We start from the raw sequence: 6,000 nt of genomic DNA, 5'->3' as shown, positions 1-6,000 counted from the left end.
GTGGGAATTCAGGATCATCATGGGAAAGTGGCCCCGATAAACACCCCAGATTTTCAGCCGAAACCCACAGTGGCCAATTGCTAGGAGTAACAGTTAGTTTAGTATGTGAGCCCAGATTCATCCAAACACCAATCGCTGATGCAGTCAAGATGCTCCGTCTACATCTCATGTAACAGCCATAAGATTGTAGCCCTCATAAAGAAGACCACATGACCCAGAGCTTCTGTGATCTTGTAAGGTGTAATGTAAGGTGCTTGATAAGCTCACAAATCAAGAAAGAAAAAAATAAAAGGAAATGACTGAAGCCTAAGAGAAAATGTGGACAACAGAAACAACCAGCATGAGGTAATTCGATATGATTTTTTTCTTTTCTGAGAGCTGAAATAATTTTAATTAATATGCTCAAGAATATATAAAAAAGGAAGATTTAGAGTATATGGAAGAATTAACAAGTATTTTAAAGCTTGACATAATATAGAAAATTAAATTTCAAATTCTGTAGACATAGAAGAGAGACCTAGTGAACTAGAAGATAGGTTGGTAAAAATAGGTTCAAGTGCAGGTCGGTGGTGGTGGGGAGAAGGATGGAAGGTACAGAAAAAATGGGGGGATAATTCGTAACATGGTGAAGAGGCTTCAGGAAATCCTAAAAAGGAAGACACAGAGGATAGATATGGAACAGTGATTTGAAGAATAATTGAGAACTTCCAAGAAGGAAAGTCATCAATCAACAGATTCTGTAGGTTTATTATCCTTTTAAAAGTAGGACTACTCAGAGGCACCTTGTATTTGAACTTGTGAAAACCAAAGACAAAGAGGAACTCCTTCAGGTGGTCAGAGAGCAGTGGGTGATGGTGACACTTACCTGTAATTACAGTGCTAGAGAGACTGGGGCAAAGGATATCAAGTTCCAGGCCATTCTACGCAGGACAGTGCGACCCTGTCTCAACTTTCTCCCATATAGCTAGAGAAAAAAAAGATACCTTCTCTTCGAGATAAGACCTAGAACTGACTTTGCCACAGAATTTAAGGAATGGAACAGTATTTTAAAAGTGGCGTACGTAGGACCGCATACTCAGCAAGTACACTTCAAAATTGAAGGCAACACTGAACTGTGCATTTTTAGTGTCTGACTCACACTGTTAAGCACATTGTATTCCAGCAAAGGTGTTATGAAAAATAAAAACAAAATAAATTTTAGCAAAGCAAAAGCCAAGAGAACCCACTGGTGACAGATCTGGCATTAAAAGAAGCACTGTGTCAATATAATGAAGTTTTTAGTCAAGGACCACATGTGACAGAGATCCTGTAAAAGGATACGAGGTAGTGATGTCATAACTGTCTTCTGTCAAAAATGCTGATTTTTGCATGATGGTGAACTCATTTAGCTGCATCTCACACACTTGAAACCCATCTTAGATTTGTTTTCAAGTTTAATTACATGTCTGCATATAGGTATGTGCATGTAAGTGCAAGCAACAGGAGGCCAGAGGTCCCCTGAAGCTAGAGTTACTGTGCTTGTAATATGACAACTACAGTTCTGGGCAAGCACCGTGTGTACTTCTAACCACTGAGCTGTCTCTACAACCCCACCTGATGCCATTATAAAAAGAATTCTCCGACAGAAAAGATAATCTCAGAAGGAAATAAGGAAGACTAAAACAAAATGGAAATAAAAAAAGAACACAGTCAAAAATTAATAAAATATAGGCTTTAAAAATACATAATGCAAAACTGTTTTATTTGAAAGAAGAGAGCATAAGACAAATATGAGTCAGGGAGGAAATAGGACACATGGAAAACAAACCGTTAATATGGTATACTTAAAACCAACAGTCAGTGATCATATCAACCATAAGCAGTTCGGACATACTTCCATTAAGGGTCACTTTTCCACACTCATAAAAAATCCCCTTCTCGTTGAGTCATGTAGGGGTTCATTACTGTACGTAGACTTATTAACTTGAAATTGGAAAAATGATGCAAGAAAAAGCACACATGCCAAGTGTGGGAACTTAACTCCAGTGTAGCTGAGCAAGCCAGTGCAGACGGTCACGGACAGGAGTCATTTGACCTAAGGTGACAGGACTCTGGCTCCTACTACCTACACAGAACCTAAGGAAAGTCACTCTTTTTCCTTTCTTGTTTATCTTTTGGTGAGATGGATTCTTAACTTTTCATAAAGCTGTGAAAGAAGAGTTTATCATTGATCACAGCTTAAATTATTATCACCAAGTTTTCCGTCCCACACCGACGGGTGTGTGCCACCTCTAAGAGAACTATGCCAACTGCACATGGAGTGCCAACCTTAGGAATACCCCCTCTGTGTGTATATGTGATTTCCTCTTCTTAAAAAAGTCATGCCAGTAAGGTTTCTAGAGCTGTTTCCCGAAACCTTGGCACTTAAGGATTCACGTTTTATGTCCACAGCATCTGTTACCCTTCTCACTCACCAAGAGAGAAGCATTATTATATACTAATTGCTCCTTTCACCCATGCTGACAGTCTCAGCCAGCAGGACTCGAGTGGAACACCTAAAGGAAGTTGTGATGAATGACCAAATGCTCACCACAGCCACATGGATTTAGTGAGGAAAACTGTCCATATTCATTTTGGCAGGAGGCGGGGCAGGAGGTTCATATATAACCAACCTCATAAACCTCATTTATTTCACTGAAGGTAAAATGTCAGGTACTTTAACCTCACCGGGTTTTAAAACAAAGCAAACTAGGTAAATGAAAATTTCCAAATCTGTCTACAAGAAGAAATGTCAGAAAAAATCTAGCCAGGGTATTTTTTGAAAATGTGCTTACATTTCGTTTTTTAAAACACAGGATTTCAAAGCAAAGATTTAAAGAAACTTCTTAATGTACAAAAAGACAAGAATAAAACTGGATTTTCAAAATAGAGGAATTTTTATAAATGCATAAGTTGAATAGTGTTCTGCAATCCAAGAGGCTGAAGTAAACAGCACAGTGTGAGGCAGGGCCCCAAGTTCCTATGATCTGACAAGTAGATGCTACAAGAAATACAAATCTTACTCATCTTAAAACTCAAAGCCTTACACTCAGCCAAGCAACTCTTAAGAAGACACTACATGTCCCTCCTCCTCTTCCAGCAGAAATGCATGCTGGAAACAAAGCCTACAGGATCATTACCAAGAGTTCTGTCTTATTGTATGTCTCCTAATACAAAGCATTAGCCTTCTCCCCATGGTTAGAAATGACAAAGGGAAAAAGTTGGTTGTCCATCAATAGTACCCACCCCGGGGGCTCCTTTCCAGCCCAGCGCTAGGTCAGGAAGGAACCTGGTATCTCGGTATCTCCTTACTTCACAAATCTACCAATTAGCATGTACAGCAAGCCAGAGGGAGGGGAGAATCCCTCAGGAGAGAAATCACAGAGGGTCTATGATTAACCCGGGTATAGAACTGGAAGGGTAAAGAAGGGAGCTCAGCAGAGTACAGAGAGAGTCCAAAGCAAGTGGCACTGACCATGATGGAAGCGAGGCTCATCAAATATACTCTGTCACCATGCCCTTCCCCCTCACAGAAACCACTAACATTCTTAAAACATTCTTTCCAAAGCATATCATAATTGAGAGTGAAGTTACTTATCAAGATGTAAATAAATTGTGTATTGCTGTAGTTCTTTTCTTCATGCAGAGCATACAGCATCTATAACATCTGAGACGTACTTCCTCTTCCTCTGTGAATTTCATGGGTTCCTCCATCCTTGAATCGTAATTTACAGGGTCCAGGCATAAGGGTTGTAATACCTTTAATCCTAGCAATTGGGAGATAAATCTCTGTGCATTTGAGGGTAGCCTAGTAAATATAATGAGTTTCAGGACAGCCAGAATTATCTAGAGAGACCCTGTCTCACCAAACCAAACCAAACCAAACCAGACCCAAACCCAAACCCAATCCAATCCAAATCAAACACCAAAACCAAACCAAGTCAAAGCAAGCAACCAACCAACCAACCAACCAACCCAAAGTAAAACCCAAACAGTCAGTTGTATTTCACAAGAGCTTGCTATGATGTGGCAATAGGCATTCACATAGTATAATTAAAGACTGAAAATTGGGGTGCTTGGGTATAAGACATTTGAGAGGCCAGCAGTTTAGGTTAAAGATATTTCATTATAATAATTCATCTAGGAGACAATTATTCTGACAGAATGTAAGCAACATGTTAGAATTTAACTTAGATAACCAAAGAATATAGAGAGATGTTGCCAGAACCCTAAATCATGCTTGTTGCTGATCTCTGGGAAAATACCTGAAAGCAATCAGAAGCTCTAAGCATACAGAGCCAATAATGGGAAATTTCCAACATTTTAAAGCAGCTTATTCTTAATAAATCTAACAAAAATAGAAGTTTGAAACAGGAAAAAAAGTGGCTAAGTGGGGTGTTACACTTTAACCCTAGCACTGAGGAGGCAGAGGCAGGCAGATCTCTGAGTTCCAGGCCAGCCTGATATACAGAGTGAGTTCTAGGAAGCCAGAGCTATACACAGAGAAACGCTGTCTTGAAAAAACCAGAAAAAGAAAAGAAATAGAAGAACAGTGAAAAAGTAGACAATAAATTATATGTTTTTATAAAATACTTGAGTTCATATTTAGATAAAGGAGTTTCTTTATTAAAAAACAAACAAATCACTCATTGTTACCCTAGTAGAATTCTTCAAAATAACCACCTTACATTTAAAACACAGCAGTTTGCATAATTACTTAATTAGCAGTTAATCTCAAAAGAAAAAGGCAGTTTTCATGCACAAGTGAGCCTGCAACTTCAAGACAGATAATCGTGTTGAAATTCACTTCATTCCAATAGTTAAATGGTTTTTATAGAGGTTTGGGAGAACGGATGGATTTCAAGAGAGCTAAATGAGTTCATTCAGCAGCAGGATCTGGCATAGTAATGACAAGAAACCCCTTGACTTTAGTCTCGTTCCCCTCTCATACCCTTGACTTTCAATGTATTAGACACACACAATTACACCATGTGTGACTCGGGATATACAGTGGCATAAATTACATACAATGTAATCAATAAAGATGGGTAGGATAAATTGACTCTACAGCCAAAACCATTGTCATAAAGGGAACTTAAAGCGGAGATTTTTTTCTGATCTACTTCTATTTTACTCCTAAAATCAAAAGTCATTTCATTTAATATTTCTGTGCACTGGAAGACGGCCTGGCATGCTCTGGAGCTGGAGTTCCAGGCTTGCTGTGCGCTGTGTGGCATGGGTGCTGGGAACGGAGCTCATGTCCTTCTGCCGAGAACAGTGTCTGCTCTTAGCTGCTGCCATCTCTCCAGCCCCGCACTTAATATTTTCGTATGTAGCATTTTTATTGTTTGGTTTTGAAGTGACCAACTGGAAGTTCTGTGATTTCTAAAGGAACCTTGCTGTCCACTAACGCAGTCTGCAAGGAATCATTACGTACTGCCTATCAAGCACTTATAAATTGGGGGACAGTGACAGCATCTTACTGAAGCTTCCTGAGTCTTTTCACAAGTTCCCTGTAGAAGATTCAATTAGGCTTAACAGCTCACAGTCAGCAAGCCTCCTCTTACTCTACCTGTTTTTTTTTTTTTTTTTTTTTTTTTTTTTGTTTTTTTTTTGCCAGTGACTATCAAATCCTCCAGAAGATACCAGGTGAAGAAATGAAGAACCCACCAACTTCTAATATTCACAATGAGCTAATCAATAATGAGGGAATTGAATCCCTTTTATGGATAATTTCTGTTGGCAACAGTCTCCTTAGTGTGTACTTTATAACTCATATTTCCTACAGGACACACATTAACAAATAACTTCAAGAACTAACATACATTTCCAAATATAACCTAGATATACCCAGTGTAAAAATAAGTGGATATATTCTTATTAAAAACTTCTGCCCAAGGGCATCACATTTTTGTGAAACAGCTACAGTTTATTAGTACTTCACACAGTTTCCTATCATTACTAGAAATGACTGAAATCTAG

The sequence above is a fragment of the Apodemus sylvaticus genome, chromosome 6 (genome assembly GCF_947179515.1).
Source record: "Apodemus sylvaticus chromosome 6, mApoSyl1.1, whole genome shotgun sequence".
In the NCBI taxonomy this organism is placed as follows: domain Eukaryota; kingdom Metazoa; phylum Chordata; class Mammalia; order Rodentia; family Muridae; genus Apodemus; species Apodemus sylvaticus.
Note: the sequence above shows the minus strand (reverse complement) of the source record.